This window comes from Anas platyrhynchos, chromosome 2 (genome assembly GCF_047663525.1).
Source record: "Anas platyrhynchos isolate ZD024472 breed Pekin duck chromosome 2, IASCAAS_PekinDuck_T2T, whole genome shotgun sequence".
Lineage (NCBI taxonomy): Eukaryota > Metazoa > Chordata > Aves > Anseriformes > Anatidae > Anas > Anas platyrhynchos.
The window spans coordinates 80,477,974-80,503,437 of NC_092588.1; the positions used below are offsets into that span (position 1 = coordinate 80,477,974).

Here is a 25,464-nt window from a genome sequence, read left to right on the forward strand (position 1 = left end):
CTGGGACCATGGGAGCTTACGTGCTCACAGTGTGTTCCTTAAGACATGGCTCCGTATCTACATCTGTCCATCCAGGCTGCACATAATTAGTTTAAAATCTGTTGGCTTATTTCAGTTTCAGTTATTTCAGCCAGTTTCAGCTGGCTTATTTCAGAAATGACAGCACCAAAAATTGCAAAGGTCCTACACATATTATATAAAATTGTAGCTAAGAGAAGAGAGACCCATATGAATGTCCCATGGAGAGAAAACCTGTATGAAGTTCTCCCCAGTTAGTAATGGTTTTGTGCTTGGCTTATACCAGGTGGGCTGTGGTCATAGTTGGCTGACTAGCACATGAGTGACTTGAGCCTGGTCATGGAGCACACCCCTGGGGGCCTTGAAAGAGTCTGGAGTTTTGTTCAGATGCTTACGGGACATGTGGAGGCAAACAGGAGATGTTGTGGGGATGGCCCGGATCACAGGAGCTAGAACAGAGGCAACAGGCTACTGCAGAAGAAGGACAGGCATCTGTGGGTGTAGAAAACAAATCTTAGGACACCAGGTTTTTTCAATTGTACTAATCCTGGAGCAACTTATACTTAAATTTCATTGTACTGACTGTTCCTCTGCTTCTTACTTGGAAGTTATACAAAACAAGTCCCAGATGAGTTCTCACATCTCACCATGAGATAGACCTCAGCATCTAAGAGTCAGAAATTTATTTTACCTGTGCAATCCCTAGTGATGTTATTCAGTATTCTTGTGAGCCTCATGGCTACTGCATAAAATATTCCATGATAATTTGTCACCATTATCTAGTGCTTTACTAATGTTACTTAGGTAAATTATTATAATCTCCGTAAAAATATTTCAGTATTTCATCTACAACTTTGTTCAAAGCAGTCTAACGAAAATTAGATTAATAAAACATCTGTCTTCCAATATAGTTCAAAGTATCCTAGCAAGGTATGTGTATGCCAATTAATTCTGCCATAAGAAGCAGAGTTTAGAAAGGCTGCTTTAAGCTATCAGGACATGTAGTCACATCTTCCATTTTTCCTGAAAATCTGTCTATAATGAAGGGGGTTCAAGTCAGCCCCCAAATGAAACATCCTGGCCTCAGTTAACGACATATTTCACCAAGCAAAAGTGCCAACACTAAAGGCATGCTGGGATCAATAACCTTCGCTTGCCTTAAAGATCCTAAAATGTTTTGCTTTCCTATGTCACTTCCCATTTTCTGCATCTGCACTGCTTCTTTTTCTCTGCTAGCCTGTGACCACACATATCCTGGTTCCCCACAGCTGCCTCTATGGCTCACAGAAGAAACAGCCTCCAGTTTACAGTCAAATAACTCCCGAAGGCTGAATTCCAGTTGCTCATTGGCATCTAATAACACTGAGCCTAATGGGCAATGAAGCATATTCTATTTATTCTCAGGTGCTTGTTTTCAAGAAAAAAGCATACATTATGTTATCAAGGAGTACATTACCAATATTACATTATCATTACCATGACATGCTACTGTCTTAACTCTTCTCTTTCCTGTATCCCTTGCATGAACAAAGCATCCATGCAGGTTCTCTGCTCATAGGAATTTCAACCTTGCTTTTTTTGTTTGTTCCTCCAGCACCCACAGCAGTCTATATGCTAGCTTAATTTAATGACAACAGTAATGGAAAACTAAAAGATTCAAGAATAAGATTGTGCCCCCTGCAGCAATCCAAAAACAGTGATATTTAAATTGATACCTAGTACTTATTAAGAACAGTTTCTACATCTTTTTTTTTTTTTTTTTCCTAACGCACCATATTATAATGGCACTTTGAAAAAAAATTACGTGTATTAAAATGTGTACTACATTTTGTTTATATTTTGCTCTATATTTGGGACATAGAGCTGTTGTGAAGAAGAACATACCACACCTATTCCTGTGCATACAGAACTTGACCAGAGGATCTGTGACTATTTACTATCCTGGTCAAATATAAGGGAAAAAAAAATAAGTTATTAATTATTTGAAAAAGCTTTCCACAGGGACCTAGACCTGTCACTGTAGAGTCTGAAGCTCTCTGCTACAGGGGTTGTCTTCCTACATGTTTCTGTGGAGCGTGTCATCAACGTACCCAGCACTCTTTGTGAGATAGCCCTTAATAATAAATAATAGTAGTGCAGGATGTAGGGTAGCTCATTTTCCTCCATGGTCCACTGATATTGTCTACCTTTTCCTGTATATATTAGCATACCCATTAATATATACTTATAACACTTCAAAGGAATTCGGTGCTAAAAATCCCATCAAAGTTAGTGGAGTTGGATTCAGATCTGATGCTGAAGATCTGTTTGATAATTTTCAATCCTACCTTTAGTAGCAAATATTTCATGTTCCAAGACTGGCAGCAGCAGTGACTAAACTCTATTATCGAAAGAGACGTTTCTGCACTTCCACTACAATAGTAGTGGAATGTTTTCAAGACATTCCCAGTCCAGAGAAGGGGAAAGGCAAAGGACGCTGAGAAGAATAAACACAACTTCCACACACTCCCACTGCTACCTTTCTGTGGCAAATACTGCCTGAACTGGAGTAGGTTACTTGTGCTGGTACAACGTACAAACTATTTATGTAGCTATCACATTTAGCCAGTTGAGATCTTGTTTTCTTGCAGTCTACCAATCACTTCCATGAAACAACTGGTTTTACTAGCATCCTGTGTGATGCACTTCATAAATTGGGAAGAAATCCTCCTGAATGCCTGAAGCTAGACTGAACACAACTCTAGAGACTATTTTTTTTTTTATAAGTAAAATCAACAATCCACATTAGGCTATTAGGAATACAAGGTGGAATTTCTATCCTAGAAAAAAATGTATTTTGAACACTCTAGATTTAAAGTCTCCTTTTGTTCTGGAAGGAAAAAAGGACCACATCACTTAAGAAAGATAACACTATTTTATTTTCTGCAGGTCTGCCTTATCTTCTTGTCCCAACCCTGACACATCTATACCAGGTCCCCACAAAAGGATTTCAGTGTTATTGCGGGAACTCGTCAGAAGAGTGCAGTGTATAGCAAGAGAGAATAGCACTGGTGTCACGCAACATGTTTTGTGAGCAGAATTAATATCCTTCATTAGATAGGCTGGTTTAGTTGAATAAAAGTTATGGGACCAAAAGCGTGCCTAACTATATCATCAGGTCCAAAAACAGTTATTAATTCTTCTTAGAAACATTGCTTTGCCAATTAAAGTTGCTGCAATCACCTTCCATCAGGAGGCTGGACTAGGTGTCCTCCATAACGCACGGCATGCAGACCGCCTACAGTGCTTGATGCCACGATGCCTCATAAAATTACCTCCACCTTAAGAACTCAGTGGAAGTTTTATAGCAGAGCACATCTAATGGATGCTTGTAAAAAACTCCACTTACTTTGTCACAAGAAGTAAATAGGGTGAGAACTTGTTCAATATTTAAGTACTTACATTCTGCTCTAATTCTAAACTAATGTACTTAGTATATAATTTTGCAACCAAGAAAACTAATAGAATTGAATGTCCTAATGCGTAACACTTTTCATCTTGTATACTGTAGCCAGACAGCTTTTTACAATTAGTACTACAACTACTGATCTTTTTTTTTATTTATTTTTTTTTTTAAGCAAAGTAATACATGTACAGTCATTAAGAGCTGCAATGGAATACACTGGATGCCCACAGTTTTTCTTTACCTTTATCTTCAGCATGAAGAAAAAGGAAAGAAAAAAGATTACCTAATGTGACTAGAAGATGCATGCATAGCATAGAATGAATACAGACTGTGTGCTCAGAAAAAAGCATTAAAGCATTAGGGCAGGCATTAGTAATCCCACACTATGTACTTTAGAATAACTTGCTGCCACAAAGATAGATAGTCGAGATAAAAATAAAATAAAACAAACAAACAAGCAAAAAGCGTAAGAAATTTTGTAAATTCCTCATACAAGCTAACTGAAATCTTTGTAGCACCATTATGGGGATGTTTCAGTCAGTCACAGAACAGCCTGATTGAATGATAATCAAATTAATTATCTACATTAACTGAACAGTTGAGAGCCCAGGTTGAAATTTAATAAACCACGCTGCATGAGGATGCTTAAAGATAAATCATAGCTTGTGATTGTGTGAGCACCATTTATTTTAAAACACTGTGCTGTTTCTGCAAATCGTATTTAGTAAAGCCACGCAAAGCTTCAAGTCTTTTCCAAGGTGAGTACAATTTTATCGTGGTGGTTCTTACAATTTAGCATCCACTTATGCAGTTACTCACATTTCCGCACCTCCCTGGTAATTCTTGGCCAGAGGTGCTTGGCCCAGACACTCTGCAGGGAGCAACACGGGTCCAGCTTTTTGCCCAAGCTTGATCCTGCCTTCCCCAAGCTTCCCTCTTTATCTGATGGCTCCACGCACACTTGCACCATTTGTTTGCCCAATGTCTGCGGGACAGCACTGCCTGGGCTCCGCAGGGGCTGTGGGCACAGCCCCCAGGGTGGCTTCGTGGGGGGGACCCCACCTCTGTCCCACACATGGACTCAGCACACATGTGCAGGAGGGTTAATTATAATGTCACTTGTGGAGGTGCTTTCCCTCCAATATTAACTTTCTGCTTTTCCCATGTGTTCCTATATGGGCCAAGTTTTCTTCATAAGCAGAGCGCTAAGAAGAAGCATTTTGTACTCGTGTTAAGCTTTTGACAGCTAAGCTTTACTCATGTAATATCAAAGCCATAAGTCACCTGACTTTGATAAATCATTTAAAAAAAATAATTTTAATTTAAATAAATGGCACCTTTTCCTCCCATACCATAACTTCTTTGCATCCACAAGATAAATGCAATGTGGTAACCCTTCTCACAAAACATTTTCATCTATGCCCAGCAGTGATCAGTGAGAAGACTCAAATTGCCTTATCTCAGCATCCTTTCTGCAGCCTTCCCACTTCACATCCTTGTTGCAGTCCAAATATGCCCAGTTCTACATATGTCAAAAGCATTACAGAATTCAGATACAATCCCTGCTAATTTTGGGAAGAGCAGAAGAACCAGCTGTATTGTGATATAATGCAAAACATAGCATTAATAACTCAACAGGTGAAGTAAGCACGCACGATCTTAATCAATTCCTATTAATTCTTGTCAAGAATAATAAATAAAAAAACACAGACAATAAAAATGCTTGACATTTCTCAGTTTCTCTACATGCTGTCTGAAAAGAAGACTTTGTCAGCGAATTGGTTGAAATCTTACCAGTCCTAGAGATGTGCAAATGATTGTGAAGGATGCCCCAGACAAATCATTTGTAGAGGAGCTTTAAAGAATAAAGGGCCTCTGGTTTCGAGTGAGTTGTGCATACGCACACAAACGCTCATCCACAATGTGAATTTAAACTAATCCTGATGGGAGTGAGGGAAGGGGAGGGAAGGGACAAATGGAAATAATGAGACAGACTTTGTCCCTTTGTGTCAGAAAACAAAGCCTTCTGGTTCGAATCTGAGATAGCGGCTCCCATTTGACATGGTTTCAACAAACATACGCGCATTCTGGCTTGAGCCTGTCCCTAAAGGATACTAAGACCAAGCAAAGCTTGCTTACAAGTCACCCAAGCGCAACACGATGGTTTTAAGTGGAAACAAATGAATGGAATAGATGTAATTAAAAAGCTAAACTGAATTAGGCAAAATTGCTACAGCTTCACTTTACAAAGTCAGTGAAGGGCAGCAATGGAGCATCTGAAATGGTTATTTGGCATAGGGTCGCTATGAAGATGAATTAGGGTTAATTTTCTACTGGAGCGTAGGTCAGGCGCTGTGCTGTGGCAGAGCGCTCATTTTACTGGATATGTTTTGGCCTACTCACAACTTTAGAAAATAAATATTACAATGTTAAATTAAATATGCTCTGTGACAAGGACTTGCAAGATTGGGAGAATGTGATTTATATGCAATTGGCTCATATACACCATCTAATATGATATGCACAGTGTAACGAAAGCTCAGGGGTCTGATCTGCAGTGCAGAAATGCTTTACAATCCTCTTTCAGGTTGCATGTTGTTTTTCTTCCCTCCTCTTCTTCTTCTTTTTTTTTTTTTTTTTAATGACTACATGAGTTAATTAGCGGTTATGTACTCTGTCTCTTTGCCTGGCCTAGCTTATCCCTACTGTAATAAATCTCTTTTCTTTCCCTCTCCCAAGGATCATTACAACATTAGGCAGCACTGTCAACAAAACTAATTGAAAGCCACCTGCTTTTAGGATCACCCTAATGAAAAACAGCAAAGTTAAGAAACAAGATTCAATCAACTTTCTAATAGTCTTTAATTTCCTATTAATTTACACAAATAGGGAGGCAGAAAAAAAACCCACAAGATCCCTTTTTTTCACTGCTGGCCTTATTGTCCACCCCTCCTTACATCTGTATAATTAGAAATGATTATTTTTGGTACCTAAATCTCCCATCACTCCTTAAAGTGGAACTAATAGTATTACATTTTGTCTTTTCCACTGCAGCTAAAAAGTACTTGCAAATACCCTTCCAACTATAAGCAATCTGTTCACTTTGCTAAACATTTAGGCCCTTTTTAATCAGGTAGACCCAGATTCAGCAAAGCTTTTATAGATGTCTAAGTCCATGTAAGCACTTATACAAATGTTCTACATCTCATTGTCTTTGATGTCTTTTAAATTCAAGTACCTGCAGAAACCTGGGGAAAGGATGAATGTGCAGGACTGAATTGGTGTAGATTTCTGGAAAGGGGCCTTAGTCCCAAAACGTGCAAAGTCCTTCAGCACATGCTGAACCTCAGTCAGGTGATTAAGTGCTATTGAAGTCAATAGGAAATAAGCATGTCCTTCAAGATAAGTACTTTGCTACCATTCCACAGGAGCACACAATTTAGTCAAGTGAGTGTCAGTAAGGAAAACGTTCTTGATGGCTAAACTGTTTCCTGTAAGTAGTTTCCCTGCTCATTCTTAATTGTGGAGAAAAAAGCCTAGAGAAGGATAAAAGTGACTATTTCTGGTAGGCCAACTGAATAAAAATACTGAGAAAAGAAATGAAAATGGAAAGCACAAGACCAAAAGTACTAATGACTATTTTCTTTATAGCAGGGCTTAGATGTCCCAGCAAAGATGAGGATCCCACTGTGGTAGATGCTGTGCAAACAAGTCAGAGAGGGTGTTCGGTAAAGGAGAGCTGACTGTAAACACAAGATGTTGAAGTCTCTTTGAAGTCAGTCAAAATCCAAGCATGCAAACAGTTTGTTCTGTGGGGTCATAAATTTCAAGCTATATGATTAATTGCTATCAAGTGTGCTGAAGCAGAAGACAAGGTCTCTCATACCATGGCCACTACAGATATAAACATGTGGGGAAAAAAATAAGGTCACAGATAATATATTGGTGGTATTTAATAGACTGCTATTTACTTCCTGAGACTGTAAACATATCATTATTTTTCCTTCTTCAAAAGAATAAAAACATTATTGAAATGAAATACATTTAAAACAATGCAGGTGACAATGCGATATGGGATAAAATCTACCTTCATGCAAATGTATGCATTTCTCATTGATTATTTTAATGAGATATGCAAAGAAGATGAGAGGAATATAATTTGATCCTTTCTGGAAGCTACTGAGAAATTCATGCTGGATGTAGCGTGTGTGCATATACAAAAGAGGAAGAAGAGTGAGGAGTCGTATTGTGGAGCCTTCCTGCAGAGGGCAAATTCCTGCTGATTCAGAAGCAGTCTGATGCCTATAGGAGGTTAGGGGACCTAGGAAGAAGAAGAGCTCCCCAGTTTGTGATCCCGCAGTTTCAACAGTGCGATGAGTATTACAGCAAGCAGAAAAGGCTTAAAAATAAAGGAGTACAGAAGAACGAAAGGAAGGAAAAAATACCAGTCAGGAATAATTATCACAGTGTATAAAACTTTCCGCTCCTTTATTATCATAAATTGCAAAGTTTTATTGATGCATATTTTATCACAGCACTCTTGCCATATGTGATCTGAAGATTCAGAGCCTGTCCCCAGGGACAACGGTACTGATATAGATAATCAAGAATTCCTTTTATGCTTCTCTCAACGCAGCCACAGCTCAGATTGAAATTAACATCTTTTACAATGAAACACCAGTTTGCTGCCACAACCAGACATGACAGCTGGAGAGAGAGGCCTGCTTATCCAGTTACTCGTTCAAGTCTCGGTTTCATTATGGCCTGTGAAGATGTAAACTACGTAAAAAGCAATGTGGATGGTCACTGAATACCAGAAAAAGGAATTGGCATGCAACCTGCTGCATGAAGAAATGGGAGAAATTTCTCAAGATAAAGTCAGGGATAAAAAGCCAAGATCGGAGGCAGCCCCTAAAAAAGCAATGAAGAGGAATCCAACAGCTTTGAACTTCTGCAGTTTACACTGCCTGGATTGCTTTGGATGATGCTCACACAAACATGCACACACAAGGATGGAATCCGCACCCAAGAAGAGAACCAGCACAGGGCACTATTCCACTTAAATTCTCCAAAACAAGGATTTTAACCACTCTTCTACATACCAGGGAGCATAGGGTCATGTAAGCACTGTGGGAACACCAAGGCTGGTTCCTGTGGAAGGCACTTGCTCCTCGTCATCTTTTTAGGTTTACTGCTTCCACCCGCAGATGGGCTGTTTCTCAGGCTGCTGAGAAGGGGGGCATGGAAGTTGTCTTGCTCTGTTCCCCATGGGGCTATATGCCACTGTAGCATCCAAGTGCCTTCCTGTAGAGCATTAAACGACCAACATCTGCCACGTGTGGTTCATTCTCCCTCTCATCCTCTTCTCAAGGGAGAACGAGGTAAAGTATAGTGTTTTGTTTTGGCAGGGCTTTGTTTTTGTTGTTTTAAATCTACATGCTGCCATATGTTAAGAAAAAAAAAAACCAAAAAACCACAAAAACAACACAAAACAGCACCTTTCATTTGAAGGACAAGGTGGTAGGGTCTGTGATGGTCATTGCTTTCTGAGGCAGTTAGTGCCAGGGGCTCAGGGTGGCTTCCCAAAAGGTGCAGCTTCACCCTGGCTGCTAGAAATGTGCAAATTTCACATATTGTCACAGGGAGCAAGAGATGGTAACACAATGGAATCACATCTCTTCATGTGCAAAATTGCTTCAAGCCCAACTTTGAGAACGTCTACCTACCACAACATTTTATGTCTGTTGTTTTGGCATGTTATGTGCTGGGACAAATAGTAAAGCCTAATCTATTTTTTTTTTTTTTTTTCCTGATTAATATCATATATTTACAAGTTATCTCCTAACAGTCACCACAGAAGAACAGAAACGACGATATCAACGTAAGTTTTGAACCATGTAAGTGGACAAATGTGCTGACAGAAGTGCAAAGACCTTCAGGAAACATTTCAAGCATATTGCATGCCTCCAGTAAAGATCAGGAAAGAAGGACACGCAAAGGACAGCAAATCCAGTGCTACTTTACTGCCTTGTGTCTTTGACTTCCTATAGGTTGCACAAAACGACTTCTGCAGTCGAACACTATGGAGAGCCTCAGGCTAAAACATGCATAACATAAAGCCCACTTTATGGTCATAACCAAGTAAGACAAGGAAACAGAAGGCTATGAAAAGAAGATGGGTATATGACAGAACAGCAGCGTAAAGATCTAATTTATACCAGCAACAGAAAAAATAGCAGTAATGGGTTACATAGACGAGTGTTCAGTGAACAAAAAGGACAGGGCAGGACCTCCTGGCCTAGATTAAGAGACAGTCACTTTTGCTTTCCTAAAGGTAAGGAATTTGGGGAATTTCCGGTTCCTCACCCCACTGGAGGGGAACATCTCACTGGGAAGGGCTGATTCCCAAGCTCTCAAATCTTTGCTAAGTCACAAAGAACACTGTCCATTCTCTTTTATGTTTGTAATTTATACTTTTCCCAGATTTCACTTTTATAGGATGCTAATACTGAAGGGATTTAATATTGAAGACATTCTTTTGCACCATAAAGAGAACCCACAGGTTCAGATGACCAGTTTTTTTTTTTTTTACAGTCTTGTGTGTGCCTGCACACAGAGTGATGACTGCAACCTCAGTCACACTGTGAAGCCTAGATTAGCTAAGGACCATTTAAAGAGAAATGTAGCAGTACATATTATTTTTCCTTTTACAAGAGATTTAAGATACTTACTATGACCATACAATTTTAATGTCAGATTGAAAAACAAAATTTCCATCTCACAAGAAGTTATAGTATGTGGCATTTCTCTCGAGTCAGGCTAAAATGCCAAAATAATACAATTTCTTTATCTATAGCCTATACATGTACCTATATATATACCTATATTTCTTTACCTATTCCTGAATTTTCTTTACCTATATATATATACCTTTAAAGAATCGGTTTCAAGAGGCAAAAATGATAACTTCTATGTTATGAAATAAGTCATTGTGAAATTTCTGAAATAAAATGTTTAGTGCTGGGGGCAGGAGGGTTGTGGTGGTGTTACTCCTTGATGCCACCTAAATGGCCACATCTGTGATCTGATACTCAGTCTGCTTTTTTCTACCTAACCCATGGATCCTTCTTCCTAGTCACACTTAGAGCCCGACCAGACATGACAGTCTCACTGTGCTGCTGTTCTCAAGATGCTTCACACCTGTGCAAAATCCCATCCCAAACACAAAATCTGTCAGTCACATTTTCCTTTGTGGAACAATTTACCAAAGGGTCCATTTTCTCTAAGATTATTTCAATATTTAATGAAGTCCCTTTTCCAACAGGAAAATACTTAATTTGACACTTTTGTGATCAAACCTAGTTGTTTTATTACAGCTTGCCTTTTGAATCCTTTGAGTGGGACTATCAAGGCAAAATAACTGGTAAGGACACTACTATAAAGCTAGTGTCTCAGTGTGATGTCTAGCTAAAGAACAACTTTGAAAACCTTTTTAGATTAATCTTTCTTCAGAACAGCAAGTTTTTTAAAGTACTGTTTATAAGCAACCTTTTGCATCATTCTCTTCATAGTAGTGTTGGTTTTAAAAGTTATTTTACACTTGGGCATCAAGAAGCACGCTGGGAATAAACGCCTTCCTATAAGCCTCCTAATAAGGCACAGACCTCATCAGGAGTCTGTACAAGGTCTGCTATGATGGATAGAACCCCTGAGCCAAAAGGGTCATCACAGTAACACAACAATACCAGTAAACTAATAAAATAAAATAAAAATAAAAATAAATAAAAATAAATAAATAAAAAAAAAAAACAGATAATCAATCAAGCAGAAATCACTTCCTTGTTATGAGCTAAATTCAGATCCTCTTGAGTGAAACTTGATTCTAATTTCATCAGTATAACAGCGAACTTGCAGTGGTCTATTAAAGCATAATAACATAGAGACACACCACATTGTTAAGAACTTTTACATCTTTCTTTGAAATATCTGACATGGGTCATTTTTCCAGACAAGACGCCAGAGCTATGAGACCACCAGTCTGTCCTGAGACAGTAAATCCCGGATCTTTAAGATAGATAGGGTCTAACTGAAACTAGAATTTGGCCTGTGGGGCTAGATCTGGCCCCACTTAAATCACATTGCTTTCAATGCTCTACTGGTGTAAATGGTATTTTTATGTATCTGTCCAGAAGAGAATTCAACTGCAGTATTTCTTTTCTACCGCTGAAATATTAGCATTAAAAAAGCAGTATTTTACAAAAGTCATATAAACATAGTGCGTATAATACAATCAATTTTGTTGGAATTGTTTTATACAAACCTTCATCTTTGAAATTATATGCCTTCCTTTGTGGAATGTCTTAAAACCTAAAAACATTATTTGAAGTAAGACGTGACAGTACATTAACCAGTAAAAAATCAAAGTACTCCTTGTTTTCCTCAAGTCCAGAAGAATTAATTGTGTTGCCACTAAAAAGTAGAGGCACCAAACTTTTGAATAGGAACTGACCTAGTATTTCTGAAAACCCTGCATGCAATTAGCTTCGTGTAAGAGCCATCTTTCAAGCCGTCTTTTTTCTGCCTCTGAACTCTGAAAGCTGCTCATCAGATACAGCAAAATTAGGATATTAATAGAGAACCATTTATCAAGCTTGATAGGTTTGTTAGAGGCACACTTGCCCAGTTAACCAATATTGTCAAAGTTTCTTTTAAAGCAGAATGCTCTTCCCAGTCATCTTAAAGATATTCTGAAGGTCTTCCTGATGTGTTTATCCCTATGTGACACCTTCCACATCAGCATTTCTCCAGCGGTGGGCTTGAAGCTGTGCTGCCCCAGGAAGTGGTGCTTGGCTGGCAGAAGATGTCTTTGGCTATGGTGCAGTGCTGTGGCCTCGTCCCAGCTATATATGACAAGATGTCCAGGAGGACGCTTGTCACAGGAGGGGTTACACCAGCCCCCTCAGAGCCTTGTGCACACGGCATTTTTGGTGGGTCCGCAAAGCAAAGAGTGCTGCCATCCCCCTTACTCTAGGGTTTGTGGTTGTCAGGAAGAAGGTGTTCAGCAACATCTGGATTTTTTAGATATATTTTCCTTCAAGTAAATAAAGCAAAAAAAAAAAAAAATTCTTTTGGTGGAAACATATCAACTTCAACATTTTCCAAGGAAAGATTTCTCACATCAGGGCTATTTCTTGTGTCTTTCTGAGAGACACAAATCAAAATCTTGACCTATTCATTCCTACATGTGAAGGCTCTGACAACTTATCTGTCTGTACATTTTCTAAGGGCTTTGGTTCCTTTCTAAAACATGGTGATTTTGAAATCTAAGCTTTGGCAGAACTGAACTCGCATCTCTGATATTTGGCTTGCAAGCACTTCAATACAGTGCTATTTCCTATGTGTTTGCACAACACAGGGGTCTGCATCACACACAGCACCTGTAGGCACCTCTAAAGCACATATTATAGCTACTAACAAAAGTTTTACCTTTGTCTGGTGCTTCAGTCTCAGAAAACCCATGTATTTCCTTAAGCTGTCCACTGTGTAGACAACAGCAACCAATATCCCTGTTATTTTCAGGAGATTCAGAGCCAAACTCAAACACTGAGTTTACCTAGATACATAATGTCATCAGAGAGTGAACTGGCTTTGCTAATACAGTGTCCAGCATTGGCAGAAGATATGCAAAGGCTTGACCCTTCTCACATCTCCTCCCTCCCAGCCTCTTTTTCCCTCCAGACTCAGATGCCTCTGCTTGAGGTTCTCATTTATTGGCACCGGTATTGTACAAGTTTCAGATGGGACAGCACCATTCCTTCTTTTCCTTTTCTTTAAAAATTTAATATGTCATGTCTGTGATTCTTCTAGTTTCAGTGGTTTTTGAGATGGGAATATTGAGGTTTTCTCACAGATGTTGACAATACCCCGCACATGGCTGGGGACAAGAGCATAAAACACTCGGGATGCTTGGTATCTGCCTCTTTCCCCTCTCCTTTTTTTTTTTTTTTTTTTTTTTTTTTTTTTTTTTTACATCCTGTAAACATTACTGGAAAAAATTGTACTGCAAAGTCATAAATAAAGTATACTTGTCAGAAGCTACAGTCTTAAAATATTCTAACGGTTTGTTTGTGCTCTCTCCATAAATTGTTTATTGGTCAATATGGCTAGAAGTTTCAAATGTATCCTCCTTTGCAGTTTACTGATATTATCTCTGTTCTAAATACTTTCATCTAGTATAGAGCCTTCAAGAAAAACAGTTTCTACCTTTTTTCATTGATGACAGAGAGATTTTTCCAATGCTGAACATTCAGATTATGCAGCATTACATTACTCTGTGTTTCTTATCCTTACAGAGATTGCTAGCAGACCGTTAAAGGAGAACTGTATGATTATTTCTGAAGTTAGCATCAGCAGTGGGGTTATGCAGCAGGGGGATGCTTTTCAAGTGGTCTCTATCTATGCAGTAAAGCAAATCAGAAAAAAAAAAAAGATCTCTGTATAAAATATTGCTCTAATTTGTATTCTACTTCACTACGTCATGTAAATGTTCTTCAAGTAACAGTTTGACATTGTGAAATGGTACCCTGATGAGTAAATTATCATAGAAAGAAGTTCATCAAAGCAATGATTTCAGACATGTGTCTGAGTAGCCTGTGAGCATGTAGAACCGAAGCTATCTCTTCAGCCAGAGATGACACCAATCACTGACATATGAGAAAACAGACTTTCTTCTAACTCTCCTGGAGCTCTGCAATGCAGGGGGTCTTCCTTGAAAACAATCAGCCTGCACAGGATGATATTTTAAACTGGAAATTAATCAGTTCAGTCCCTTCTTTATAGTGTCTAAAAAGACAGACCTAAGAAAATTTTAAATGCAGATAATGGCTGATAGATTGGATATTTACAGCTAGTAAGTCAAATATGTTATGACATTTGATAATCGTTCCTTCAATAAATAACTTGGTGAGTTCCTGGGGAGAGGAAGAAGGTAATTTATCTCAGAATAAAAACAGCTTTGGTCCACCAACTCTTTGAGGACAATTTGGTAGGTAGCAGCAGCTACTTGGGGAATTTTGATGCTCAGTGATTATTAAAAGTAATGGGAATGTAGAGTCCAGATCCAACAGCAGCTTCAAAAATCTTAGCCACGCACTCCTGAGGCAATCATGTTTTGCCCACTGCACAGGTATTAACACTGAAGCACTCATATCTCAGAAAAGAATAAGAACAAGGGGATAAATATTTCAAATTGTTATCTAAGACCATTTTACTTTATTAAATTAGCACGTGAAGAAGAAAACGAGTAGCACATTCTGCAAGTTATTTTGATATAATTACTGAGGTTTCAATTAAATAAGGACCTCATAACCAAAGAGATAAAATTAGCAACAGATTTTAATCAAAATGAGTTTTTCAAGGTTGGGAATTTCTATTAAAAATTAAGTGCCTACCTGCCACACATCATTATATATATTTATTCTACATAATGCATAATGCAACGGAACTCAGCTCCAGTGAACAGTGGGTCCTTTGGAGAAACAAAGGTGAGAAAAGAATGTGATGGAGACAGGGATTAGTTAATAATGAACAGTTAGTAATTTTGCAAGGTACCACTACTGCTAAACGTGGTTCATTCACTGTCTTACTAATAGTCAAGTGTTTAACAGTCATCATAACATAAATGAGTTTTAATGTGAGCTCTTCCTACTGCCCCAGAACAGCATGACAGCAAGTGAGAAGGTACTTGAAGAGCAGCATGGGGCAAACAGGCAAGAAAACAGATAAGCAGAAACTAACAACCGAGCTGCTGGTTTTATTATTTATTATTTGTTTGTTTTGGTGGGGGGCTCATTACCTCCTCTACAAATTTGAGCCTAACATCTCATTCCATAGGCCTTGCATTCATGTTGAGATGTACCACATACGTGAGCCATAACAATTAGCCCACCTTAACCACAGCATACGTGCAGTTCCACCGTGCCCTTAGCAGAGCCACTGAACTCAGCCTAATTAGGATTAACTTTTCCAAAGGCTAGACTACCAAAAAAAGATTAGCCTCGACTCAGTCCAGAATGCCTATATAGTGGCTCCAGCTCTAATGTATATAACCTTAGTATCTAAGACACTCTGGTAACAAATACCTTTCTCTTGGCTTATTGATGAACAATTACCCAAAACTCCGCATGCAAAACTAGGAACCAGTTTTCTTATAAAACGCTTCCAATATCCAGTACTCACCCTAGAGACTTCTTGTAGGATCTAGGAGCTGTTCCTCCAATCTCTATCTTTTACCACAAACTGCTCCGTTTTCTGCCATGCTCGTTCACAAGACTGCAAAAGGTATTTGTGTTTCTTTTGTATCGGTCCCTCTCCAAGCCGCAGCCAAATTCTATTCCCGCCACTGATCCGATCTGTCCTTTTTTGTCTCTGTTATTTTATTAAGACATTTGTCATTTCTTTTGCTCTGCCTCTCTATTCAAATCCTCCGTTTTCTTGCTCTCCTGCAGCTTCATCCTCTGTTCAGTCTCTGCAAGGTTTTGTTGCTATTATCATCATTTTCTCTCCACATGCTCTCTGTCCTCTTAAAGCCTGCTTTGACAGATCCTCTCTTGTCATCTGCATGAAGGCTGATTTCAGCTCTTCCTTACAGCACTGTGCCTATTCGCCTCCTCTGCTACAAGTGCTTAGCATGGAGCTTCTCTTACCAGGGCTATTTGTCTGCTCCTCACGACCCTTCCTCCCAAGGAGGGCTGAGGAGATGTAAGGTGTGCAGGGCTATGGGCCAGGGGCACTAGTCTGATAACGTCAGTAGTTCACTGATGTCTTTCCAACAGGTCTAGGAGCTCTTCCTGTTGTCACTATCAAGCATGCATTCTAGTCACTTGACAAAAACCCACTTGGGTGTCCATGGGGTGCCCAGAAGAGAGGATGTTTGGGAGCAAGCTTGCTATCACAATAAATTTACCAGCCTGTGTTCATTCCCCCTTGCCTTAGTGAGATGTGTTCATGAGGACTAGGCACCTCTAATTGCTTGTGTGGTGCTTGCCCATCTCTGCAACACTTTCTGAAGAAAACACGTGAGTAAAGCAAATCCATATGGGAAGCAAAAACCAAACAGGCAAGTGTAGTGGGTCTTGTCAAGAGATACAGTAGTGGTAGATGCCATACTCCTCCCAAACCCTCCTTTCTGAGGAGGCTTTCTTCTACCCTAAGTAGCTTCACACATTTATCAGCCACACTGATTTCTCTCTTATTCCTTTACTCTGTTCCTTAAAAACATATTTTCCCTGAGAGGCAAGGCCTTAAGTCAAGCAATAAGTAATAGATACTTGAACGGTTGGTTAATATCCTCTAGATTATATTTGGATTGGGGGACACTTGGGACAAAACTTTAAATTTTCTGCAAGGAAGCACTTCTACACCATTTAGGAACTCCCTTTTCTGTAAATTTGTCTCCTAATTCTCAGCTCTCAGGTGGAACTTCGACTGTTAAATCACCTCTCTCCTTTTCAAATGTATCTTAAAATTACAGAATAGACTAATTTCAGCAATGGGCTAAGCACACAGAAGACACTCCATATATAATAATAACCTAGTGAGGTACCTATATTCTTTTTAACACGTTTGCCAAGTAGTGATCTACTACTCTATTTTAACTTGCTTTACATCATGACTGCAATCCTAAATTAAACTCATATAAGCAAGGAGATTTATAGTTAAGTCTTTCACTCAATCTTTAACTTGTTTCTCTGTAACTAAGTTACATATTGCAAGGGCTCTTAAGCATGTGTCACAATACCTAGGCATGAAGAAAGATTAATTATATGGACTAATTCTTTGCCTTTGATTTGTTTCTGTAGTAGACTTAAGGGAATCATGTAGAACAATTCAGCCCCAAGTGTGCCGTCAACCTGAAAGCTGTTGGGACTTACTGGGCTACATTGTTGGGTGCTGCATACTTCAGCAGGACAAACCTTAGACAGTTTGCTGAGTGCCTGCTGAGCTTGCTCCCATCAGGTATCTATCTACAGAGAAGCTCAGAAGCATGAAGGGCTTCTGTCCTTCTGAGAAAAGTGAAATAATTTAAAGGAAGTCCTTTCTCAGAAACATGTCCACATGTGGTTCCCAGTGGCCCCACAGCAGCCGAAACCTGTTCCTTCCCTCCTTTGTGAGGATGTGGACATGAACTAATGGCACAGACCTAACCCAGAGCACCTCAATGCTGTCACCATTAGAAAAAGCAGGCGTCCCTAATCCAAACGGTAAAAAAAAAAAGAAAAAAAAAAAAAGAGAGAAAATCAAGAGAGGAATTCAGAAGGCAGTCCTGTAACCTGAAGACTATGGTGTTTTGCTGATTCCAGTCTAAGTTTGGACTGGTTAGGGTCTGGGTTATCAACCCTGCATATTCGGACTTTTTTGAATAGCTTTTACAAAAACAACAGAGACAAACATTTCAAATATACAGAGCGTGTTTGACATTGTACCTTCACCCTGAGTATCTGAAATCCCTTTAACATATTTCTTAGCATGTGAACTATACTTATGTTTTCAAAGTAAAACAAGTAGTTTAAAAGACGGAACCCCCTGTGACTGCATAAAATGCTCCTTTCATCCATAAATTCTTTAAATGAGGACCCAAGTTAATTCTTTCACATCAGTTATGGTTTCTCAAGTCTGCAAATATTTTTCAAAGGGTGTGGGGGGGGTGGGGTTTACCTTTTGGAATATCATCATGACAGCTTTGGTAGTGCCAGAACTGGTGAATTTTAAGCGTTTAATTTTCAGATGAAATATATGTAACTATGTTAAAAATTCCAGTGAAAAAGTAGGTCTTACACATGTACTGCAGTCAGTCTTCACAGTTCTATCCTTTTTTAATTACCCAAGGCATTCTGATTAAAGAGCTACAAAGTAGTCTATTTAAAATTGGTTTTTACAGTGATTTAATAAGCACAAAAAGCATATGGAATTAGAAAACGTTTACTTCTCTTCCCCTTCTTATATTGCCAAATATAGTTAAATCAAACTGGTATTAAAAAAACAAATATTCCCATGGTAAGGACTTTCATATCAACTTCCAGTTTCAAGCAAGTTTCTACTGCTGAATTAGAAACCTCTGGCAATTTTTTCCCAAAGAAATGTAAATGATGACATCCCGTTAACTAGCAGCGTTACACCACTAAAAGGCTATGACATGTCTCCTTGCCTCAAACTTCCCTTTCCTTAAGTACAATGCCTTAGAGGCAGCAGTGTTTAAATGGTACAAAGTACTCCACTACCACCAGCCTGAATCTTTATTTAGGAGAACAAGCTTCACATTCTTCCCCAGTAATGCAGTACATGGGCTTGTTTGGCTCCTCCATAAAACACGCTCACACGCTATTCCTGTCTAAAACAACGTACAGTACTGACATGACAGATTCATGTTCCCAGCTGTGACATAAGGGTTCTTTGACAATACCACAGTGAAAGCCCTATTAAGACAACATGTGCCGGACAGTGCATCTGATGCAGTTAAATGCTATAAAAGATTTTCCAGGTGTTAATGAGTTCCATGAGTAGAATGAAAATGAGATAGATCCGTGCACTTGGAAACCCTCAAGAAACAGGACTCAGACTCTCACAGAGATAGACAAACAGAGCTTTATAAGCATCACTGGCCAAACTCTGCACCTGACCGCATGAGGTGATGAGCGACCCTGACTATTCACTGAGGGAACTGTTCCTTTTGGACTGCTTGCATGGGAAAAGACAGACTTTCATGTCTTCCTGCAGTTTATTGCATCCTTCTTGCTTTGCTCAGTTGGTGAAAAAGCACTAGTTATTTTGCCCTTTTTGTGTCTTTTTTTTTTTTTTTTCCCTAAAGAGAAGGAAAACATTATGCCTGCTACTTCATTTCTCATCCTTAGCTGTATGATAGATCCAGCTTGACACAGTACAGATAAGAAACTGTAATTTAACCCATGTTAAAGTATCATGACTGACAGTTTGTGCTTTTAAAGGACAGAAATGAACTCTATTGCATACTTTGAAACAGCAGTGGTTTTAAGTTTTCATGGCAATGTTAGGGCTTAACATATATATATCCTCTTGAAATAAAAGAAAACAAGCTAAAAAGCCTATGTATAAAATAATATGCATGGACTGCCCCTAAAATTTCAACCACTGATATTTCATAGCATATTATCGTGAACATAGGTATCTACAATAGAATTGTTTATTTGTATCACCTGTTGACTTGGTAAAAGGTTGTTTCATTTCCTTAGGGCGTGTGACTTTTATGGTTACTGTCCTCCGGGAGCTAAGTTTTGTTTTATCTACAGATGACAGGTACAGTGTGGGAAGGCTGCAATGCAGATTTTTCCATGCTGTTGTGACCAGAACCACAGCCTTTATACCAGCATACATTTGTATGTAGGAAAAAAAAAAATAAAAAAAAATTGTCTCTGTTCTAATTCCAGCCTGATTTTCCTTAAAGGGGAACCTCCCAGTACTAGGGGGACCAATGGAGTCTCCTCTCAGAAATGGATTAAGACCCACCTAGTTTACTTCCCACAATGACAAGTCAGCGCTATTTTATCTTTCATTTCCAATCTAACATCCCAAGTTCCCTTCCCACTCTTCCCCTATCCCAAGAGAGTTTCTCACTTAAATAACTTGGAGAACTAAATTTTCTTAAATGCATAAGACGAGCAGGTGAAGAGAATGAGCAGGCAAATCTAATAGTACCTTGACATAGATCCTTGAAATTAATGTCTTAAGGGTTAAAATTCCTCTGGCTTGCCAGGTGTTCTGTGCAAATGTTGCATTCATACAATGTATTATCTGACCATTTAACTATATGTCAAACAAACTCTGCTATGACAACCAGATGTAGACATTGCCATGGAATGAAATTATCATTTTATTAATTACCCTTTAATTAGTTGATACAGCAGAGAACATGCAGTAATTTAGTCATAATTGGCCTGACTGAGACTCAATACTTGCAGGGATGGAATCTGTTTGTGAGACTACTTGTTATGAATAACAATTATGTCTGTGACAATGCAATTTTATTATGAAGATGTACTATGCATTTCAAACAACTTTTAGGTATAAGATGGTATCCAGTATTTGACTACATTTCAATAGTAAATGGTTTCCTTGAATAACAGCATATAATCCTCTGCACGTTTTGCTAACCATGCTGTAAGAATGCAAGAAAGACTTCTTCCCAAACTTACTGTAATGCCCAAAGTGTGTTTTCAATGCATTTTATTATAGAAATGAGGAGCCATTTGGTAAACTTTATGTTTGGGAACACAGGAAAAAACACTCTGGATTCCTCTCAAAATCTTGTTTCTGGTCTTCAAATTACTCTCAAATTTAAAGTGGTATTTGTATAAGGGAAACACTGTGCAGACTTTTAGAAACATTCTCTGTCAGAACATCACTAGCAGAAGCTTGAGCAGGGTCTCTTATGTGATAACTCGAGCACTCTACTTTTTGAACTTCTTTAAGAAACGAGAACATTCTTAGGCTCTCGGACTGGACAGGTGCAAATAAAGTTGGCAATGTCCTCCTCTATACTGTACCACTAAACAAAATGCTTGGAAGACTTTCTTTCGATACAGCTTGCCATTAAATCTGGAATGCTCTTCCTAGACAGAATACCAAGTATCACTGTGGTAGGACAAAGCACATTCAACAACTTAACAAACAGGTGAATAAAGCAGATTTTAATTGTGCCACTGACATACCTAGATGTTATGATTTTTTTTTTTCTTTTTACCATCACTTTGGACAAATCTCTGGAGACACCATGCTGTCCTTGTTGTCCTACACTCTGTGACCCGAGCAAAGACTGCAGTGTTTTGTGTTAGTCATATATTGTTGGATTGGCAGAACTCTTTGTGTTTTCTCTACATTTATTCCCACAAAGATCTCCCAAGGTGCAGACCAAAATCTCCAACAAACTTGTCAACAAGATATAGCAAATTGCTGTACTTTTCAAAGTTGAATGAAAACTCCCTTTCCGTTTTTCTGCATGGGCAGTGACAGAAAATTACACTTCACTGAATTTCTCTCTACACCTTGCCCAATTCCAGCCCATTTATTTATTTATTTATGTATACAGTGAATGGGCTGGCTACATGGATGTCTCTTAGTGAAATGAATCTTTCATATAACTTCTCTGAAGTCAGGGAAGTCGTATGAAGGATGGCCCCTTTACAGTTAGACTTTAAAACACTCTTTTACTTTGCTCAAATGCCTACAGACTTCTTTTGGAAGTTTTCCTAGTGTTAAACACAGCATTCTTCCACCCTTTCTGATAAATAATCCACTAGTATGCTTCTCTACCACACACTAATATGTATGGAAAAGGATGCTATATAGGAAAGAAAACATTTTTTGCCTATGGTGCCATCTTTCAGTTAATAGCAGCAAGTCATATCCCAGTGCTTGTAAGCGCGACTTGCTTGACAACTTACAACCTCCTCTGGTACAACCACGCACAGGTTGCGTTTTCCTGCTGTGTCACAGGGAGTAGCTAACACAGTGTAACAAGAGATCATTTCATTAGATTACCACGGAAGAGTCACTGCTGCAAGGAACTTGACTTGAACGGGGACACGATTACAGTGTTAAAAACTCAAAACAGTTTACCAATAAAACCTTGTGTGCCTGCTTGAAAAATGTCTTGGAGCAGCACAAAAGCTGGCACCATTAGGTTTCATCCCTGCTGAGTTGGCAATAAAGTGTACACATAAGTAAAATGCATTAATTGGTATTAGTCAATCTAGTTAAGATGTTCATTCTCCAGGCATCTTCAGATTTCACTTCCATAAAATGGGATTTCTTTAAGTCCCATAATTTGATTTTGTCCAGCCCCAAATGATGTTGACACAGTGGCAGCAAAAGCACAATTATACCCCAGCTTTAGAAAGGTGTTTTCTCACTAAATAGACTAGGACCCACGTGCTCCCAGTCCCAAAAAGAAAAAAAAAATGCGGAAGAGGAAAAAGTGATATATTTTCCTATCATTTTCCATTTGCTATTTTTGCTTCCTTTCCCCCGTATTTTTCCGACTGTGCACTACTGATTACTGCACTTTAAGATCAGAATGAACAATTAAGTGCCTAATTATTCCAGTCACACCAAGCCACAATGAAATCTTTATTCAGTGTTTACAGCAATCTTTGGCAGAGACTGTCTTGCTGTTTTTAAACCGAGAAGAACTGCTCCCTTTGGCTCCCCTCAGCATCAGCTGCCTGGGTTTCGGCGCTGGATGCCAATAATCAGCCTCCTTTTTCTCTTCCAAAGTGGCTATTTTTTTTTTAAGGGTGAAAAGACCTATTCTCACCGACTCCCCATATACTCCGCCTGATTTATGTCCCAGCCACTGGATCTCTTCCTTCCGTATCTTTTACCATTTGTCCCCCTCCGTCCCGCTGCCGGAGACCCCCGGGGGGCCCTGCTTCGCTCTCGGGAGTGAGGAAGGGGCAGCACCCCCATCCCCACCGCCGCTCCTTCTTCTTCAGCCCCCCGGGGGGGATCCGACCCCGGAAAGTTGTGGGGAGCCGCTCCGGCCCCTCCGAGCCGGGAGGGATCGTCCCGGGCCAAGTCCCCGTGCGCTTCGCTCCGGTCCCCTCCCCTGGTCCTTGCCCTCCCTGCCGGCTTCATCCTCGCTCTCGGATTCTCAGATAGCGGCTGGGGGAAGGAAGAGGATGGGAGGAGGGAAAAAAAAAAAAAAAAAAAAAGAGAAAAAAAAAGGAAAAAAAAAAAGGAAAAAGAGGAAAGGAAAAAAGAAGATGAAAAGGAAAAGAGGAAAAAAAAAGGGAGGGGAAGATAAAAAGGGAAAAGGGGGGGGAAAGAAAAAAGTAAAAAAAATAAGTGGGAAATAGAAGAGAAAAGAGAAGGGGGAAGAGAAAATAAAAAGGAGGGAAGAAAAAATGGAAAAAAGGGGGAAAAGAGAAAATGAAAAAAAAGGGGAGGATAAAAGGAAAAAAAGGGGGAAGAAAAAAGGAAAAAAAAGTAAAGAGGAAAGGAAAAGAAAAAGGAGAAAGTGAAAATAAAAAAGTAAGAGGAAAAGAGAAAAGGAAAAAAAAGGGGGGGGGGAGAATAGGAAAAGGAAAATAAAAAAGAAAAATAAAAAAAAAATCGAAAAGGGGAGAAAAGGGAAAATAAAGAAGGAAAAAAGGTAAAAAGGAAAAAATTTGGAAAAATATAAAAAGGAGAGAAAAAAGGGGGAAAAGGGAAAAAGAGAAAAGGGGAAAAGAGAAAAAGAAAAAGGTTTAAAAAAAAAAAAAAAGAATAAGAAAAAATGAAGAGGAGAAAAGGGAAAAAAAGACAAGATATAGGAGGGGATAAGGAGGGAAGGAAGGGGAAAAGCAGAGCAGAAACTCCCCGAAGGGCAGGACGCGTTACCTTGCTGCGCGCAGGAGCTCCGGCTGCCTTCCCGGCGACGGGGCTGCGCTCCGCTCCCTCCCTCCTCTCTCCCTTCCCTCTCCTCTCCCCCTCTCTCTCCTCTCCCTTCCCTCTCCCTCCCCTGCTCTCCTCCGCCGGCTGCGCCCTCTCGCCGCCGCCCCCCGCCGCTCCCTCCGCGCAGCGCCGCCCGCCCCCGCCTCCGGCTCCGGCTCCGGCTCCGGCTGCGCGGGGTTTGCGCGGGGTTTGCGCGGGGTCCCTGCTGCAGCCGCGGGGACCTGCGGGAGGCGGCTGGTGCTCGCCCCCGGGACCCCCCTCCTGCCCTTTTCCCCCCCCAGGGGCTCTCAGGGGGGCTCCAAGTGCTGCGGGGGGATTAATGGGGAAGGGTGAGGGGGCTTTGCTTCCTATAAGGGCAGGGGAAGGGGGGTGATTTTCGGTCGAAGGCTCGCTTTTAGTTAATAAACATCCCCGGACTAATGTCAGAGCTACTTTTATGAGGGTAAACAGTACGGTTTCCTGGCGGGTTTGTGTAATACTTTGAAAAAACAACCAAATAATAAAGGGGTTTTACATCCACTTTTAAAGATCATTTTAGTGTTCATAAAAGCTGCCAGCCGCGCTGAAATACTCTACCCCCAGAATGACAGCCGCAACGGCAGCAGCAGGATGAGGCATCCTCTCTGCTACCCACCTGCCCCAAAATCAACCTGAAGAGAGGAGGAGGGCAGACATTGCTCATGCGGCCCTGTGCGAGCCCTCATCTTTCCACAGATGAAATGGAAATGGAGCAAACCGGTGCCAACTCCAACCCCACTGGCGTGTGTATGTGAGATAGAAAATCCTCCACCTGGGTTATGAGGAGGTTATCGTGCCCGTAACAGCTTCCTGCAGCAATAACTTCGTGTCGCTAGTGGTGCAGAGCCCGTTCCCATCCCAGCTGAACTGGTAGGTCTGAAGCACCTCTGCCAGGCTGGGAGCAAAGCGGTGCCCCAGCAGTCTGCAGCCAAGCTGGAGACTGGCAGTGGGAGACTCTAAATCTCATTATCAATTCCTTGGGACGCTGCCAGTCCCTCAGCAATTAGATCTTGAGATGAAGATTCAGATTATACGGTCAAGATTTTTATTTTTTTTCCACCCTCCAGATTTGCACTAATGATTATTTGTAGGACTAAGGTCACCCTGGCTAGTTTCTGGCCCTGCATTTTTCATATTGACCACAACTTTGTCGTTTCAGCATTACAAAAGAAAAAGAGCAGGCTAATCCCTTGAGAGAAGTTGTTGGAAGTTTGGACCCTGGCATGGTGCCCCGAATGATGAATTACAGCTGTGATAAATGAATACTTTGATATGTTGGGAAGCGATGCGATGTCTTCCCCGTTTCCTCTATTGCATGTTCATCTCTGGACTCGGTTTTAGTGTAAGAGTCCAAGGAGGCAAGATTGGCTCTCTTGTTAGCATCGCTGGTCAGAGTTTGAGACATGATGATAAGGCAAAACACACTCTTCAGCGCTATTTTTCCCCAATACTAGGATGGGATATTTGTAATCACATCCCAGAAAGTTATCAGTACACCATGACTGTTGGGACTCTGATTA

The 25,464-nt window shown here is 40.0% G+C and overlaps 1 protein-coding gene across 3 annotated transcripts in view; it reads right to left on the reverse strand.

Moving 5' to 3' along the window:
- The window catches only part of CDH20 (cadherin 20), a 113,819-nt gene extending 89,822 nt beyond the window's left edge, over positions 1 to 23,997 (reverse strand). Inside the window, exons 1-2 of one of the 3 annotated variants that reach the window (XM_027451664.3) lie at positions 23,873 to 23,978; positions 15,701 to 15,793 (exon numbers count right to left, since the gene is read on the reverse strand). The gene's annotated coding sequence lies outside the window, so the exon portion shown is untranslated. Of the gene's footprint in view, positions 1 to 15,700; positions 15,794 to 23,872 lie in introns of all 3 variants that reach the window. The other 2 variants (XM_027451663.3, XM_072034995.1) reach the window with 2 other exon arrangements.
- Positions 23,998 to 25,464: the final 1,467 nt, after the last annotated feature.